The sequence below is a fragment of the Macaca nemestrina genome, chromosome 5 (genome assembly GCF_043159975.1).
Source record: "Macaca nemestrina isolate mMacNem1 chromosome 5, mMacNem.hap1, whole genome shotgun sequence".
Lineage (NCBI taxonomy): Eukaryota > Metazoa > Chordata > Mammalia > Primates > Cercopithecidae > Macaca > Macaca nemestrina.
In genome coordinates, this window is record NC_092129.1 from 173045274 (window position 1) to 173063682 (window position 18409).

Consider the following 18409-nt stretch of genomic DNA (forward strand, 5'->3'; position numbering starts at 1 on the left):
GATCACGCCATTGCACTCCACCCTGGGAAACAGGAACAAAATTCTGTCTCAAAAAAGAAAAAAAAAACCCTTATGACTTCATCTTAATTTAACTAATTATATCTGCAATGACCCTATTTCCAAATAGGAACTGAGGATAAGGATTTCAACTTAACTTTTTGTGAGACATAATTCAATCAGTAACTATCACCAGTCTTCATTACTTCAAAAAATCTTTTGAAAATGATTAATACTTTGAGGTTTAGCAGTTCAATGACCTATATTCACTTTATCTTAATACTGAATTTTAATATTTGTCATAATTTAAAATAATCTATGACATAATAATAAATATATATTTGGTCTCTGTCTCCAGTTCTTGACACAGAGCCCCTAAAACTCTTGCAGTTTCCCAAGCAATAGGAGTACTAGGAGCATCTTTTATTTTAATATTTGGTCCTCAACTCTGTGATATGGTTTGGATGTGTCCCCACCCAAATCTCATGGGGAATTGTAATCCCTAGTGTTTGGGGTGGGGCCTGGTGGGAGGTGACTGGATCATGGGGGCAGATTTCTCATGAATGGTTTAGCACCATCCTCTTAGTACTGTTCTCACAATAGTAAGTCCTCTCAAGATCTGGTTGTTTAAAAGTGTGTGGCATCTCCCCGCTCTCTTGCTCCCGCTCCAGGCATGTGAGATGTCTCACTACCCCTTTGTCTTCCGCCATAATTGGAAGCTTCCTGAGGCCTCCCCAAGAGCAGAAGCCACTATACTTCCTGTACAGCCTGCAGAACTGTGAGCCAACTAAACCTCCTTTCTAAATTACCCAGTCTCAGGTATTTCTTTATAACAATGTGAGAATGGACTAATACACTCTGGTTCCTGAGACAGAGGTCCTACATCCTTTGGAAATTATTGGGATGTCCAAAAGCCGATGGGAATGTATTTTGTTCTAGCCAGGCAACTCTTGGTAGGCTCCTGAATGGAGCTGGTCACCAGAAAGACCAAGCCATGATTAGAAGCTTGGAACTTTCAGCTCCACCCGGCATCCTCTGGGGAAGAGGGAGGGACTAGCGACTGAGTTAATAATCAGTCATGCTTCCATGATGAAGCCTCCACTAAATCCCTAAACTACCAGGTTCAGAAAGCTTCTGGGTTGGTGAGTACGACCACGTGCTGGGAGGTTGGCACATCTCAACTTCATGGGGACAGCAGCTCCTGTGCTGGGGACCTCGCTCTATGTACCTCTTCATCTGGCTGTTCATTTGTATCCTCTATCATATTCTTTATAATAAACCAGTCAATGAAGGTAAAATGTTTCCCTGAGTTCTGTGAGCAGTTCTAACAACTTATGGAGTGTGAGGAGAGGATGGTGGACAGCTCTGATGTACAGATTTATAGCTGATTGCTCACACATACAGTAGGCCCAGATCTGGCACTGGAATCCAAAGTGGGGCAGTCTTGTGGAATGGACCCATAACCCGTGGGGGCTGCACTAACTCTGGGTAGTTAGTGTCAGAAATGAATTGCAGGGCCGGGCACGGTGGCTCACGCCTGTAATCCCAGCACTTTGGGAGGCCAAGGCAGGAGGATCACCTGAGGTCAGGAGTTTGAGACCAGCCTGGCCAACGTAGAAAAACCCCATCTCTACTAAAAACACAAAATTAACTGGGCATGGTGGGCATGGTGATGGGCGCCTGTAATCCCAGCTACTAGGGAGGCTGAGGCAGGGGAATCACCTGAACCTGGGAGGCAGAGGTTGCAGTGAGCTGAGATCGTACCACTGCACTCCAGCCTGGGCCACAGATTGAGACTCCATCTCAAAAGGAAAAAAAAAAAAAAGGAAATGAATTGTAGGACACTCAGCTGGTGTACAGAGGGTTGGAGAATTGGTTCTTGTGACACACACGCCCACATTTGTGTCAGCAGTGTGGTAAGAAATCATTTTTCTTTAATACCTTAAAAAAATGAAGAATTCCAAATGAAAACACTGCCCCTCTGACTGACTTTTGTTTTTTTCTTTTTTTAGACAGGGTCTCACTCGGTTGCCCAGACTGGAGTGTAGTGGTGTGATCATGGCTCACTGTGGCCCCAAACTCCTGGACTCAGGCGGTCCTCCCACCTCAACCTCCCATGTCTGTTGTCCTGGCTAATGTTTTTAATTTTTAATTTTTGTGGAGACAGAGTCTCACTATGTTACCCAGGCTTCTGACTAACTTTTGAATTATGACATACATTTTTTTCTATCTCATCTACTTACTATACAAACATTTTTCTTGAAATTCAGCTAGCAAATTTCCATCTTTACTGTTTGTGGGGAAAAGAAAGAGATCAGCCTGTTACTATGTCTATATAGAAAGAAGTAGACATAAGAGACTCCATTTTGTTCTGTATTTGAGATGCTGTTAATCTGTGACCCTATCCCCAACCTTGTCCTTGCAAGAGACATGTGCTGTGGTAACTCAAGGTTTAATGATTTTGGGCATGCAGGGTGTGTCTTTGTTCCTAGAAAAGCTAGGTATTGTCCAAGGTTTATCCCCATGTGATAGGATGAAACAATGCTGCTAAAAGGTTTATCTCTAGGCACAGGATTTTCCTTTAAACTTATTCATGTCACAGAGATCCTTGTTCTTATGTCTTACTGCTGATTTCCTCCCTAAAAACGATCCTATTGTCCTGCCACTCCCTGATCTTTAAGATGGTAAAGATAATTATCTATAAATACTAAGGGAACTCAGAGACCGGTGCTGGCGTGGGTCCTCTGTAATACAGCTGAGCGCCAGTCCCCTGGGCCCCCGCTTTTCTCTATACTTTGTCTCTGTGTCTTATTTCTTTTCTCAAGTCTCTCGTTCCACCTAACGAGAAACACCCACAGGTGTGGAGGGGCAGGCCACCCCTTCACTGTTACTTAGTTGTTCTTGAACACTAAATGGAATACGTTACATTTTTATTGTTTTTATAAATAAGTTAGAAATCCACAGAAACTCTGTTTAGCAAATTTTTATTTTTTATTTTTATTGTTCACATCAGGCAGGGAATGTGCCAATGTTGTAACAAGGCTCAAGGGAGGCACATCTCACACGTGGACGTGAAAACTCAATCATCAAGCTTATGAACCACAAAAGGATCTAGAAAAGTTTTAAACATATGAAACAATTCTGTGTCCATGCTTGTGTGCATCTAGATAGGTGACACTGTTATATAACTTTTTGACTTAAAATCATCTAACAGTGGAAATGCTTTCCAACATTCTTTTTCAAAACACTCTCTCAACTTCATGAACATAATGAAAGGAACAACACAAACTGGGGCCTATTTGAGGGTGGAGGGTGGGAGGAGGGAGAGGAGGAAAAAGAGCAACTATTGGGTACTAGGCTTAGTACCTGGGTGATGAAATTATCTGTACAACAAATCCCTGTGACATGAGTTTACCTATATAACCAGCCTGCATATGTGCCCCTGAACCTAAAACAAAAGTTAAAAACAAAACAAAAAAACCAAATCCAAAATACTCTCTCCATAGGGTGCAATATTTCTAAACCAACTATTTTCTCATTTGTTGTTACGATATTCTTTTTAGCTTGAGGAAACATATGAAATGAGGTTATTTTTCCAAAAACATCTGTTACATGGTATGCTATAGAGACTCACTCTATCTTTTTGTTGCAGAAAACGTCACTGTCTTAGTTTAGTTTCAGCTGCTTTAACAAAATGCTATGGACTGGGTAGCTTATAATCAGCAGAAATTGATTTCTCAGAGTTCTGGATGCTGGGAAATTCAAGATTAAGTTGCCCGAAGAGTGGGTGTCTGGTAGTAAGCGCCCACTTCCTCGTTCATAGATGGCACCTTCTCACTATGTCCTCACATGGTGGAAGGGCAAGGCAGCTCTCTGGACACTAATCCCACTCATGACCTATAGCCCCTCCCAAAGGCCCCCTTTCCTAATGCCATCACATTGGGGAATTAAGTTTCAACATATGAATTTTGGGGAACATTGACATTTAGAATGTAGCAGTCAGCCAATTCTGTATCCTCATCTTCTGAGATGAATGCTGTGATCCTCACCCAGTATATCCCCCTGTGATGTTGGTCTCATTGCTCCAGGTATAGGGAGTGCTGGCAGGCATTTCAGGGACTGTCTTGGCCACACTGCTTCCTGGGGTGGACATCCAGTGACTATCCCATGCAGGAATATAAAGAACTGGCCATCTCAGCCCAACTCAGGACAACTCTGAAGGGCAATTCTAGCTCCAAAGCTCCTGTGGGTTCAGTCAAGAGTCCCGGCCTGAAATGCATCTCGACTTCTGTCTCTCCTCTGTTCGATTCCTTCTTCCCCCTTCCTTCTATGGGTGTTGAAACCAAGGATGAGCCCTAATAATCATCCAGCAGAATGTGTCTCAGAATTTTCTTCCCAGGAATCTAACTTATGACACTTTCATCTAAAAGAAATAAAAAATATGTGTAACTTATCTTTAAGTACTTTGCCAAAAAAAAGTCAGAAAACTCCTGGTGGTAAGAAAAGGTTTGCCTGGCCATTTTAGTGATGGCCTGTTAATTTATTGTATTTATTTATTTATTATTATTATTTTATTATTATTATATTTTGAGATGGAGTCTCCCACTGTTGCCCAGGCTGGAGTGCAGTGGCGGAATCTCAACTCACTGCAAGCTCCGCCTCCTGGGTTCATGCCATTCTCCTGCCTCAGCCCCTGGAGTAGCTGGGACTACAGGCACCCGCCACCATGCCCGGCTATTTATTTATTTATTTATTTTTAGTAGAGACGGGGTTTCACCGTGTTAGCCAGGACGGTCTCGATCTCCTGACCTCGTGATCTGCCCATCTCAGCCTTCCAAAGTGCTGGGATTACAGGTGTGAGCCACTGCACCAGGCCATGGCCTGTTATTTTAAAATCTTGCTTTTACAAAATGAGACCCATTGAAAACAACTCATAGCAAGGAAACAGCAATACAGAGTGATACACTGACAGTGGAACTCCTACCATGCCCTCAGGATCCTTCCTAGTGTTCTATTTGACACGTGATCATCGAACGTAAGAGACAAATTGAGGACCCAGTGTCTATCCTTATAGCAAATATTAAGAAAGCTTAATTTCTTACCTTTTAACATAAATACATATACTTTCTCATATTTTCTATGTCCTTAAAACACAGCATTAAATTGCAAAGTCTACTCATGTGGGCAAAAAGTCACAAGAAGTGAATGTAAGGAAGGCAGATGGGGACAACCCAGTGGGGCCAGAACTTATGAACTGTCTGTGCTGCTGAGGACATGGGAAGAGCCAAAGATAACTTCTAGATTGCTAGCTCGAGTGACTGAATGAAAGTCAGTGCCCTGAAATCTTTGACTTGGGGAGAGGAGCAAGATGGCATTTGCCATGCAGGATTTGGAGCGTGATGATGGAACATCTGGATACAGGAGTTCAGTGGGAAGGTTCCAGTGTATGTATGCATGAGGGGCAATCAGGAGAGCTGCCAGGACTCAAGTGGCCATCTGCAAGCTTGGGAACGTTAAAGCAAGGAAGTGATGAGAGTATAAAGAGAGAAGATGACAAGCCCAAAGTAATGTTTTTAACAGATTAGGTCCAGCAGTAGTATTAAGGATATGATATGCTGGAAAGGCCTCAGATCTCAAGGCAGCCTGCAGGAGGCTGTAGAGATGCAAATGTGGGCTAATGAAGTCCTGGGCAAGGACACAGGGAGGGCGGAGGGGTGGGAAAGAGAGGATGCGTTTGGGCAAGCTTTATGACTAACAGGAGTAGGGAACTAGGGAGAGGAGGGAGTTCATGTTTTCCTTTTAGACCTTATTTGGAAAAATACCTTTATTTTAAATACTCTGTGCCTTACTCCCATTCTGACGTTATGAAAATCCACATGCATATGAAGCCTTTATGGTTCCAGTTTTAGAAGTGGTTAAGCTGCAGTTAGGCACTGAACACACACCAGTTCCCTATGGCAATTTAGATGACTAACTATAGTAATAGATTTTTACCTACACAGACAGCAACGACATGTCATAAGCAAGAAGGCAAGTATGACTGATTCTCACTTCCTTCTGTGGTGTAATCACTCCCATGACAGGTAGAATATTTAGTTCTAGACCATATTTATAAAAGTTTAGATTGTAGCTGTTTAGGTTCACTTGTTAGTGTTTTGGGGGAAAGTTAACCAATTTAGAACTTTGAAAGGGTATCTATACTATTATTTTCACAATTTAATAGGTAGAACATTTGAAAAAATGGATACCGTATTTCCTTCCTTTAGCAGCTGAATCTATCTTTTTCTAAACTTCCATAAGTACTTTCCACTGACCTCCCTCCACCCCAAAAATGAGTAACAACAAAGAAAGGAAGACCATCATGCAAAAAAATACAAATTTCTCAAACATGTCATACTTTCTTTGGTGTTACACAGAATGGAGCCTGCATCGTTCCATTTAAACCACAAAAGCCCTGATTGTTACATTCCCACAGAAATGTGACATTACTGGATCTTCATTTTCTAGTACAAGATGTAAATTTCTGGTAGAATTTTTTCCCTCAGTATGGTTTTAGAATGCTAATCAGTTGGATAACTAAGTTATTGCAGGCCTGTTTGAATCAGGACTGAGGGGAAATTGCATTTGGGATTACCAAAAGCACTTTTGGCCGGGCGCGGTGGCTCAAGCCTGTAATCCCAGCACTTTGGGAGGCCGAGATGGGCAGATCACGAGGTCAGGAGATCGAGACCATCCTGGCTAACACGGTGAAACCCCGTCTCTACTAAGAAATACAAAAAATAGCCGGGCAAGGTGGCAGCGCCTGTAGTCCCAGCTACTCGGGAGGCTGAGGCCGGAGAATGGCGTGAACCCGGGAGGCGGAGCTTGCAGTAAGCTGAGATCCAGCCACTGCACTCCAGCTCTGGGCTACAGAGCGAGACTCCGTCTCAAAAAAAAAAAAAAAAAAAAAAAAAAGCACTTTTATTGGACTTAATATTTACTATAGCTCAATATCAAGACACTGGTTTAGAAGTACTTATTATTATATTAATAAGTAATACGTATTATATTGCTACTCTTCTACTTTGTCATGAAATTGGAGTTAGGCTCAAACTTTACATTGTAATTTAAGCCTAGCTAACAGTAGCTAATAACATTCCTGTTGTGCTTGTCTACGATGTTAACTCATTCAATCTTCACCTCAATTCTATTAGGTAGGAACTATTGGCTGACCATCCCTAATTCAAAAATCCAAAAGTTTTGAGCACTGATACAACACCACAAGTAGAAAATTTCACCCTTGACCTTGTGTACACAAACTTTGTTTAATGTACGAAATTATTTAAAATGTTGTATAAAATGACCTTCAAGCTATGTGTATGAGGTATATATGAAACATAATTTTATGTTTAGACCTAGGTCCCATCCCCAAGATATCTCATTATGTTTATGCAAATATTCCAAAATCAAAAAAAAAAAAAAAAAAAACCCTGAAATTCTAAATACTTCCGGTCCCAAGCATTTTGGAAAAGGGATACTCAACTAGTATTACTGTTCCCATTTCACAGATGAGGAAAGTGAGGCACGTAAGGTTAAGTAAGTAGACTAAAATTATACAGCTAGTACGTGGGATGGCCAGGATGTTGACCAGACAGCCTGCCATCAGTTCATGCTGCTCTACTGCCTGCTTAAGTGAGGGTTAAGTAGTTTTGAGGGAAAAATACTCCAGTTTGCCTTTATAAAATTCCAGAAGTCAAACATGTAGTTATATTGTAGATTAGGGGGAAAATAAGTGGTAGCTATAATAAAAAGTGCTCCTGGAAGACATAGCAAGCAGGTCTTTTCTGCCATCCAGCCTACCCTGGAATCCCACTTTCCAATATTCCATTTCACACAATAGAAACGCCTGTAATCCTAGCATTTTGAGAGGCCGAGGTGGGTGGTTTCTCTGAGCTCAGGAGTTTGAGACCAGCCTGGGCAACATGGTGAAACCCCATCTCTATTAAAATACAAAAAATTAGCCTGGCATGGCATCATGCACCTGTGGTCCCAGCTACTTGGGAGGCTGAGGCAGGAGAATTGCTTGAACCCAGGAGGCGGAGCTTACAGTGAGCCGAGATCGTGCCAATGCACCCCAGCCTGGGCAACAGAGCAAGACTCCATCTCCGGAAAAAAAAAAAAAAGACAAATGAATGCTTTAGGAACCTAAATGCAATACAATTTTATCACATTTTGCCAATGAATAGTGATTTTTTTTTTTTTTTAAAGATGAAGGCTGAAAAGGTCATCCAGTTCCAATTTTGCGAGTTGCAGGCCACTATGCGCTTGTGAAAAGCATTTTAAAAAATAGATTGCAGACTAGGTGCGGTAGCTCACGCCTGTAATCCCAGCACTTTGAGAGGGAGGCCGAGGTGGGCAAATCATCTGAGATCAGAAGTTCAAGACCAGCCTGACCAACATGGAGAAACCCCATCTCTACTAAAAATACAAAGTAAGCCAGGCGTGGTGGCGCATGCCTGTAATTCCAGCTACTCAGAGGACTGAGGCAGGAGAATTGCTTGAACCTGGGAGGCGGAGGTTGCAGTGAGCCGAGATCGCACCATTGCACTCCAGCCTGGGCAATAAAAGTGAAACTCCGTCTCAAAAAAAAAAAAAAAGGATTGCTATAGAATGAATGTTATCAGAGTACATATTAATATTGTTTTGTTTGTGAAACTGTTATTTATGTGCAAGATCATAACCTAAAATATGTTTCTCACTGTGGGTCACAAACAAAAACTTTGATATCTACTGATCTAGCTCACATTCACCTTCCAATAAGAGAGACGAGGCCTGAATTTTCACTCAACAATGGCTTGTCCACTGGATTTTAAGTGCATCCTTAAAAATTCAAGCCTCACACTTGTCACTTACTTTGAAAATGTTTATTGCCTTAGAGAAAATTCTGGGTTATATTTAATATTGTTACTTACCTTTTTAATTCATTGCCTTGAAATGTCCTATTTTGTTATCACCTGAAGCTATACAGATTAAACTATAAGTGATTTATAAGTGAATACTTCCAAAAGGTAGAAAGTTTTTCAAGCAAAACAACTGCAACAGAATTAGAAAGGATTACCAGAAACCATCCAGTCCCTTGCTATTCAAAGTGTGGGCCACAGACTAGCAGAATCAGCATCACCTGAAGCAGAAACTCAGGTTGCACTCCATGCCTACTCAATCAGAATCTGTGTTTTCACAAGATCCGCAGCTCATACTTATGCACTGACCTCAGCTTTGTCCTCCTTACAAGTCAGGACTTGTGGTATTAGCAGGGGGAATAATGTTTATCAACTTAGATTTAATAGAACTTTCCCCCAAACTAGAAAATGGCAAAAGAGAATAGTAAGTACACATTATATCTTGTCTTACATTTTCAGAGATATACATATGGGTGTAGCTATCTCTCTATATGTAGACATACACATATGTATACACACACACACCAACTAGTTTATTTGTTCATGACTATTTCATATCTGTTTTTCCAGCCCTTAGTGTAAATGTGTGAGAAAAACAGAAGTTGTCTGAAGCAAGCCTTCAACTTTAGATCAACATGTATGTTAGTTCGTTTTCATGCAGCTGATAAAGACATACCTGAGACTGGGCAATTCACAAAAGAAAGAGGTTTAACGGACTCACAGTTCCATGTGGCTGGGGAGGCCTCACAATCATGGTGGAAGGTGAAAGGCTCATCTCACATGGTGGCAGACAAGGAAGAGGGCTTGTGCAGGGAAACTCCCCTTTATAAAACCATCAGATCTTGGCTGGGCATGGTGGCTCACGCTTGTAATCCCAGCACTTTGGGAGGCTGAGGCGCGAGAATCATCTGAGGTCAGGAGTTCGAGACCAGCCTGACCAACAAGGTGAAACCCTATTTCTACTAAAAATACAAAAAACTAGCCAGGCATGGTGGCATGCGCCTGTAATCCCAGCTACTCAGGAGGCCAAGGCAGGAGAATTGCTTGAACCTGGAAGGTAGAGGTTGCAGTGAGCCGAGATCACGCCACTGTACTCCAGCTTGGGCAACAAGAGCCAAGCTCCATCTCAAAAACAAAACAAAACAAAAAAACCCTCAGAACTTGTGAGACTTACTCACTAGCATGAGAATAGTATGGGAAAGACCCACCCCCATGATTCAATTACCTCCCACCAGGTCCTTCCCACAACAAGTGGGAGTTGCGGAAGCTACAACTCAAGATGAGATTTGGGTGGGAACACAGCCAAACCGTGTCAGCACGGTTATTTATATGGTCATCCTCTGGCCACCTCACTTACTACTCACACTTTTCACCTATTTGCCTCCCCACTCCAACTCACCTCCCTATTCTTTCCCACCTCCCTTCCCTTTCTCTGTCTACTTTCTAGGGTGTTCTCTCTCAACCCAAGCAAAGCATTAACTTCCTGCCCATTCTGCTCTTAGAAGTGTGCCTCTACATGTATTTGCATGTACGAATGTAACCTTACTAATGTGGATCTATGAGAGATCTAATGAAATTTATAGTATAATGAAATGTAATGATGAATTTCATTTCAAAGTGCCCTATTGAGTTCAAAGCAATGATCTAGGAAATACCGGGGGTCGGGGGAGGCTGGAGGAAGGAAAGAAGCTATTATCCCTTTTATATTTTTTACAATCTCATGGTGCAGAGAAGTGTGAGATGTCTTATGTAGAAATGCAGATGCTATGTTATGGAAGTGTAGAGGAAGTAGAAGCAGAATTCATGTTGAGTGGGGATGAAAAAAGAGAAAGCTTCCCAAAGGATGTGGTCTTGCATTGGTATTTTAAGAATAAATGGCATTTCCGGCTGGGTGCAGTGGCTCATGCCTGTAATCCCAGCACTTTGGGAGGCCGAGGCTGGCGGATCACCTGAGGTCAGGAGTTCGAGACCAGCCTGGCCAACATGGTGAAACCCTGTCTCTAATAAAAATACAAAAATTAGCCGGGAATGGTGGCGGGTGCCTGTAATCCCAGCTACTTGGGAGGCTGAGGCAGGAGAATCACGTGAGCCTGGGAGGTGGAGGTTGTAGTGAACTGAGACCATGCCACTGCACTTGTCTGGGCAACACAGGAAGACTCTGTATCAAAAATAATAATAATAATAAATTAAACAAATAAATGGCATTTCCACAGATGGAGAAAGGAGAAGTAAGAAAAAGAAAAGGCCTTTCAAGTGAGCATGATACATATTCTCAGGAAACAATCAGTATCACAGAGCGTGTAAGGATGAAATTGAAAAAACAGACAGAGCCCACTTAGAGAAACTTACATATCATGCTTGGGCACTAGGTTTAATTCTAGAGTAAAGGGAATCCAATCTTGTTATATCCAACCAATTATTTCTTCTCCCAAACACAGCAAGAGCAATTTTGTTTTGAAATGCAGAGTGAGAGTGTACTGCCTATCCCATCTACCCTGCTTCCATTGGCCTCTTTTTACCAGCTCCCACTATTCTAAAGTAAAAGAGCAACACTCCCCCGATCTCCTTACTATGGAATCTTGTTTGTCTTTCACTCATCCTTTCTAGATGCAGAGCGGTGCACCTGCTGCTTTCCGTGTGTGCAATGTTTCTCTTCCACCAGCCCACCCCTCTCTTCAGCTGGTTAGCACTGTCCACCGAGTTCAGGTCATCTTAGCCCAAATACTGCTTTCTAACTTAGTCGGCTAAATTAGGTTAACATAGTCATATAATTAAGATAGTCACATAGAGTACCCTTTCAAAATACATATCACAGTTCATAACTATTTATTTTTTTAATTATTATTATTTTTTTTTCTGACAGGGTCTCCCTCTTTTGCCCAAGCTGGAGTGCAGTGGCGTAATCTCGGCTCACTGCAACCTCTGCCTCCTGGGTTCAAGCAATTCTTGTCCCTCAGCCTCCGGAGTAGCTGGAATTACAGGTACATGCCATCATGCTCAGCTAATTTTTGTATTTTTAGAAGAGACGGTTTTCACCATGTTGCTCACGTTGGTCTCAAACTCCTGACCTCAAGTGATCCACATCCGCCTCCCGGCCTCCCAGAGTGCTGGGATTACAGAGCGTGAGCCACCGTGCCTGGCCTACAGTTCATAATTAAATACTTACCAACCTCTTCATTTGGTGAAAGTCTGTTCTCCAATAAGACCATAAACTCCCTAAAGACAGAGATATTGTATGGTTTGGATGTCTCCTCCAAAAGTCACATTGAAATTTAATTGCCACTGTAACAACATTAAGAGGTGGGACCTGTAAGAGGTGATAGAGGCTCTGCCCTCATAAATAGATTAATGCCATTCCCCTGGGAGTGGGTTAGGAGTGAGTTCCTGATAAAATGAGCTCGACCCCCTTTCCTCTGCTCTCTCATGGTCTTCCAGCTTCCACTGTGGGTGACACAGCAAGAAAGCCCTTCTCAGATGATCAGCCCCTCGACCTTAAACTCCCTAGCCTCCAGAGCCATAAAAAATACATTTCTTTTCCTTATAAATGACCCAAACTGTGGTATTCAGTTATAGGAGCATAAAACAGACTAAGATAGGAGATAATGGGTTTAGCTTAAAATGGGATTCCCACCACTTAACACTTTGTCACATGGTTTGCTGAATGAATGAGTAGGAATGACATAATGTGGACTGAGATTTGGCAGATGAATCAGAAGATACTGTAGAGAGACTGGAAGCTGTAAGTGTGCTTGCCCACAAGAATACATGGTGGGGAGGCTGTTTTGAAGAAAGGCATATTACAAATTATTACAAATTTCTAATTTCCTTTTTTTTTTTTTTTTTTAAAGAGACGGAGTCTTGCTCTGTCGCCCAGGCTAGAGTGCAGTGGCGCAATCTCAGCTCACTGCAAGCTCCGCCTCCTGGGTTCACGCCATCCTCCTGCCTCAGCCTCCTGAGTAGCTGGGACTACAGGCACCCGCCACCACGCCTGGCTAACTTTTGTATTTTTAGTAGAGACAGGGTTTCACCATGTTAGCCAGGATGGTCTCGATCTCCTGACCTTGTGATCCGCCCGCTTTGGCCTCCCAAAGTGTTGGGATTACAGGTGTGAACCACTGCACCCGGCCTACAAATTTCTCATTTTCATTAAGGACATTTCTACTTTTTCCATGTGTAAATTATATACACATTAATAACTATATGAACATGTATATGTCTTTCTAGGGGATCTGCAGGAGACAAATACCACTGGTGCATGAATAGTGTGTGAGAAGGCCAGTTGGCCTTAAAAGGAGAGGCCTTAAAAGGCCTTAAAAGCTTAAAGGAGAGGCTTCTTTTAGTACAGACTTTAAATAACATTCTCCAAACCCTATATTTATTTATTTATTTTATTTATTTATTTTTTTTTTGAGACGGAGTCTCGCTCTGTCGCCCAGGCTGGAGTGCAGTGGCGCGATCTCGGCTCACTGCAAGCTCCGCCTCCCGGGTTCACGCCATTCTCCTGCCTCAGCCTCCCGAGTAGCTGGGACTACAGGCGCCCACAACCGCGCCCGGCTAATTTTTTGTATTTTTAGTAGAGACGGGGTTTCACCGTGGTCTCGATCTCCTGACCTTGTGATCCGCCCGCCTCGGCCTCCCAAAGTGCTGGGATTACAGGCGTGAGCCACCGCGCCCGGCAAACCCTATATTTAAGACACAAGTCAGAATGATCACATTGGCATAAATCACCCATATTTATCAGAAGTGTATATAGTTTCTCCAGCAGAGGGTGCTAAAAATATAAATTTGACACTGTGAAGCCTAGCATAAATTTATTCAACAGATTTGTCAACTCAGTCCTTATTGTCAGGTTCTTGCAGCAAATCTAACCAAAAAGGGCCAGTCTTGTAGATTATGAGCATGGGAGGTCTTAGAACCAAAGTGTTACAAATGTGAAATTTTTAATATTAAATTTTAAATACAAGAGCAATTTCCTCCATGTTAGCTTGCTATGATACTTTGCGAAACTTTTAGTTAATGTTTGTTGGGGAAAAAACTTGTTATAAGGGGCTATATTATGTTATATACATAATATTTACATATTATGCTATATAATGTAAGTCATCAAAGGACTGGAAAATAAGCCTTTTTAGAAAGATGGGCAAAATTATCATTAGTCCCTCCAATTTGTAGAGGGTGAGTGTTTTATCACACTCACCAAGCCAAACTCTTTTCTGAAGTTATCTTAAAGGTTATCTAGAGGCTCATTTCTCATTTTAATCCTCAGAAGCCCCCTTTTTTTTTTTTTTTTTTTTGGAAACAGTCTCACTGTCGCCCAGGCTGGAGTGCAGTGGCGTGATCTCGGCTCACTGCAAGCTCCGCCTCCTGGGTTCACACCATTCTCCTGCCTCAGCCTCCTGAGTAGCTGGGACTACAGGTGCCCACCACCACACCCGGCTAATTTTTTGTATTTTTAATAGAGACGGGGTTTCACTGTGCCAGCCAGGATGGTCTCGATCTCCTGACCTCATAATCCACCCGCCTCAGCCTCCCAAAGTGTTGGGATTACAGGCGTGAGCCACCGCGCCCGGCCCCTCAGAAGCCTTTTTAAAAGCCTATATTTCAGTCAAATGAGGCTAGGTAATGCTGCAATAACATTCCACCTCAAAGTTTCAGTCACTTAAAACATCCAGGGTTGATTTCCACCTCATGCTGCATATCTATCACAGAGTTGGCTGAGGGATCTACCGGGTGAATCAGACCGAAGAAGCAGCCGTCACCCAGAAAGTCACCAGTCACTGTGGCAAAGGGAAAGCAAAGCACAGGCAATCATGCATTGGCTCCCAAAGTTTGTCTGGAGGTGGCATCCATTTCCTTCACCCACACTGTCTTAACTATACAGCAAATCACATGCCCACACCTAACTTCTAGAGTTCAGGAAATATACTACTATTGTGAATCTTGGAGGAAAACCAGAAATATTTAATGGACAGCACTAAGACCTATTACATGTTATAAATGTGATAAGAAGAAAATAAAACATACAAGTGTAAAAATTAAAAAAATATTTCATTAGAAATAATATAGCAACATTGATTTATACGTTATCCTTATATCTTCGAAGTAAGGGCCTGTAGGCTTATTATTAACTCAACTTTCGTCCTTAGTGACAAGAATTGCTAGCATGGATAATGAAAATATTTTGCTTTTGAATTCATTACTACATACGGTTTGGAGAGGAGGAGCAGGTAGTCGATTTACTCCTCTACTTAGGTTTGTCTTTGATTAACATTAAACCTACTTGACTTTCCTGAGAACATAACTGCAAGATGTGCGAGGAGGCAGGAAAGGAGACACTAGGCTTAGGATAAGGTCAGGCAGCCGGAGCCTGAGCTTCTGCTGCTGACAGGCGACAAAACAGAAATGAAAACTTTGCTGCTTAGCACATCCTTTTTGCTTAGCCTCGTGAAGCCAGAGAAGCAGGTATGTCTAATAAAGATGTAAAATGAAGTAAGTACTCCCTCCAAGTACTAGAAAGGAGAGCTTTGTTTCTTAGCGCACCCAAAAGGAATCTCAGATGGATCTGCCACTAAGCACAGAGTTTTGCCACCTCGTGCAGTGATAGCTGCTCACTGCTCACCGAGAACAACGCAGGGCTGCAGTCAGGTTGTAATCAGAGAGACACAAAACAGGTTATCTTGGGAACCGAAGCTTTCCTGCCAAGGTAGACCTGGCAAGTTGCCTGACCTAAACAGATAACAGGTGGACAACATGACCTTAACATCAGCACCCCAACCTGGATCCTGTCTGGAAAGGCAGTGAAGACAGGGTCAGGGTTTAGGTCCTATCTGCCTATGTCGCAAGTTGCTGAGTTGGGGAGAAAACTTCAACGAATGCTTTGTGCATTTCCACACAGTCAACTGGGAGAAAGAGAAGCCCCAAAGGAACTTCATTAGAATGTGGTATCACACTTTAATACTCATCATCTTCAATCCTCATCTGCCTACACTTTGCTAATATCCTTCTCATCATTCAAGGGCCTTGCAGATCCCACATTCTCCCAAATGCCTTCCCTAACCCCCCAAATCAGAAAGCCCTTTCTGCCTCCATGTCTTTCTGTCTACAGCTCTACTACAGACTCCCGACAGCCCACTTTGTATTCAGTCTGCTTCTTATCTGTTTGTCTCCCGCCACCAGCCTTTGGCCTGTGAGCATCTGGAGGACAGATCAAATATCATTTATCTGTGGATTTTGCTCAGCTCCTACCCAGTTCCATGTACACAGATGGTTTGTTGATTTAGATTGACTACATGGCCATTTGATGACAGCATTCAATTTTTTTTCGTTAACCTAAGAAAAATTTCAAACACCCATAAAAGTACTGAGAATAACATAGCACTCACTCAGGATGGCATTAACTTCTAATACGTTTACTCAGGCAGTGTAGCCTAGAGGTTGAGAATGTGAACTCTGGAGTCAGAATGACATGGTTCAGCTCTGTTTATTATTACTTCACCTCTGAAATCTCAAATGGGAGAGTTTTTCTATCTGTAAAATGGGGCTGAGGGTTGTTACACAGATTAACTGAGATAATATATGCAAAGCACTATGAGTGCCTGGTTTATAAAAAGGCCTCAAAAGGCAGCTACTACTAGTGTCACAAGTATTACCATAAACTCTTGAGACTGAGCTTACGGTCCATACAAAAAGGGACTGTATATCCAAGCACAGTAATCACAAAAGTTGAAAATTATATGGATTAAAAACTATCTGATGAGAAAAAAAAGAAGTTACAGATCAAAAGAAAATTAAGAGACATATCAATCAATTACAATTATAGGCCCTTATATGGATCCCATTTCAAACTAAGTAAATACTGACTTTATCTGATGTTATTGGGAATTACTGTTAACTCTTAAAGGTGTAATAATGGTATTGCAGTTATGGTTTTTAAAAGGAGGAGTCCTTACTTTTGAAAGATACAGCACATCCTGATATGTTTACAGATAAAAATATGGCATATGGGATTTGCTTTGGAATAATATAGGAAATACAGTATTGCCTAGTTTTAAATAATACAGGAAATAACTGGGGGGGGGGTTTAGATAAATCAAAGTTAGTTGTTGAGTTGGTGTCTTAGTCAGTTCAGGCTGCTATAACAAAATACCACAAATTGAGTGGGTTACAAACAACAGAAATTTACTTCTCATAGTCCTGGAGACTGGGAAGTCCAAGATCAAGCATCTTCAGATTCTGTGTCTGGTGAGAGCCCATTTCCGAGTTCACAGATGACACCTTTTAGCTGAGTTCTCACATGGCAAAAGGAGTGAGCTAGCTCTATTAGGTCTCTTTATAAGGACATGAATCCCAATCATGAGGGCAGAGCCCTTATTATCTAATCACCTCCCAAAGGCTCCACCCTCCTAATACCATCACGTGCTGGCGTTTAGAATTTCAGCACGTGAATTGTGGGGGAATACCTTCCTGACTATATTGTTGTGGGTCCATTTGCCTATGGGAAGCAGTCTCTGAAATGGATAACATTTACTGGGGAGTGCTCTTGGGATCAATGTCTGTGAGGGAGTGAGGAAGCAGGACTGGCCAGTGATGGGGGGGACTCATTCCATCCTATGGGGTGCTCCAAAAGTGGCATAGGGAGCTGGGCCTTTCTATCCTCACATGACCAGTCACCAAATAAGAGCATAACCAGGACAAAGAGGTGGTGTAACTTCCTTCAAGGCAGCAAGACTCTCCTTTGGCCTAGGACAAGGGAAGAAACACACTTAGCTAATCTGAAGTCAAGACTGCAGCAACTGGCACAACAAGTAGCTGAAAAATGATGAATATTAGTAGCAAAAGACTTTACTTATTCCACCTGAAGTATAATAATTACATTTTAAACATCCTTAATAAAGATTGCCTGATAGCAGATATTTTATTTTTGTATGTATTTCAGGAAGTCGTCTTTCTTTTCATTACTCTGTCTCAGTTACTAGCTTGAGGGAAAACATATCATTCTACAAAACAAGTGCAAGTGACTGAGCCATGCTTCCTCAGGTTGATAAACAGCTTTCTCTTGAAACCTTCTTTGAGAAAAAGCTAGAGGAAGTAAATAAAAACATTGAAAATTCCTGGATAGCCACCTTAATGAACACATTATCTCAGCCAGTTTTGTTTTCTCCTAAGGCTGACTGGCAGACTTCTGATTCCATCTCACAAGGGAGTCTCATCTTGCTAATCCCAGAAACAATGCCAGGGCCATCTGTGTGCACCACCAGCTAAAGGCTTGCAGCCAAAGAGTAGTGATTTAGTTTCACTGAGGATGAAGCAGCATTTACTCTCTTTTGCCACAATCTACAATACAGTTTGAAATTTGAATGAACAAATATTTAAAAAAGAAAAAAAAGGAAGAAGGAAAGATTTTTTTTCTCTGAATAAAAAATGCTACTAGATCCTGAATATCTGAAGTCTTGGTAAGATTACCTGAAGAGAAA

The 18409-nt window shown here is 42.0% G+C and overlaps 1 long non-coding RNA gene and 1 other non-coding gene across 4 annotated transcripts in view; both read right to left on the reverse strand.

Annotated features, from left to right (window-relative positions):
- Nucleotides 1-2965: 2965 nt before the first annotated feature.
- LOC105482419 (uncharacterized) overlaps nt 2966-18409 on the reverse strand; it is a 36782-nt gene continuing 21338 nt past the window's right edge. For 2 of the 3 annotated variants that reach the window (XR_987587.3, XR_011624036.1), the window contains one exon: nt 2966-4420. This is a non-coding gene — a long non-coding RNA (uncharacterized lncRNA). Of the gene's footprint in view, nt 4421-14305; nt 17676-18409 lie in introns of those variants that run through there. The other variant, XR_987588.3, reaches the window with a different exon arrangement.
- LOC112426825 (small nucleolar RNA U13) lies at nt 3005-3108 on the reverse strand. Its single transcript, XR_003018230.1, has one exon. It is a non-coding gene; the product is annotated as a small nucleolar RNA U13 (small nucleolar RNA).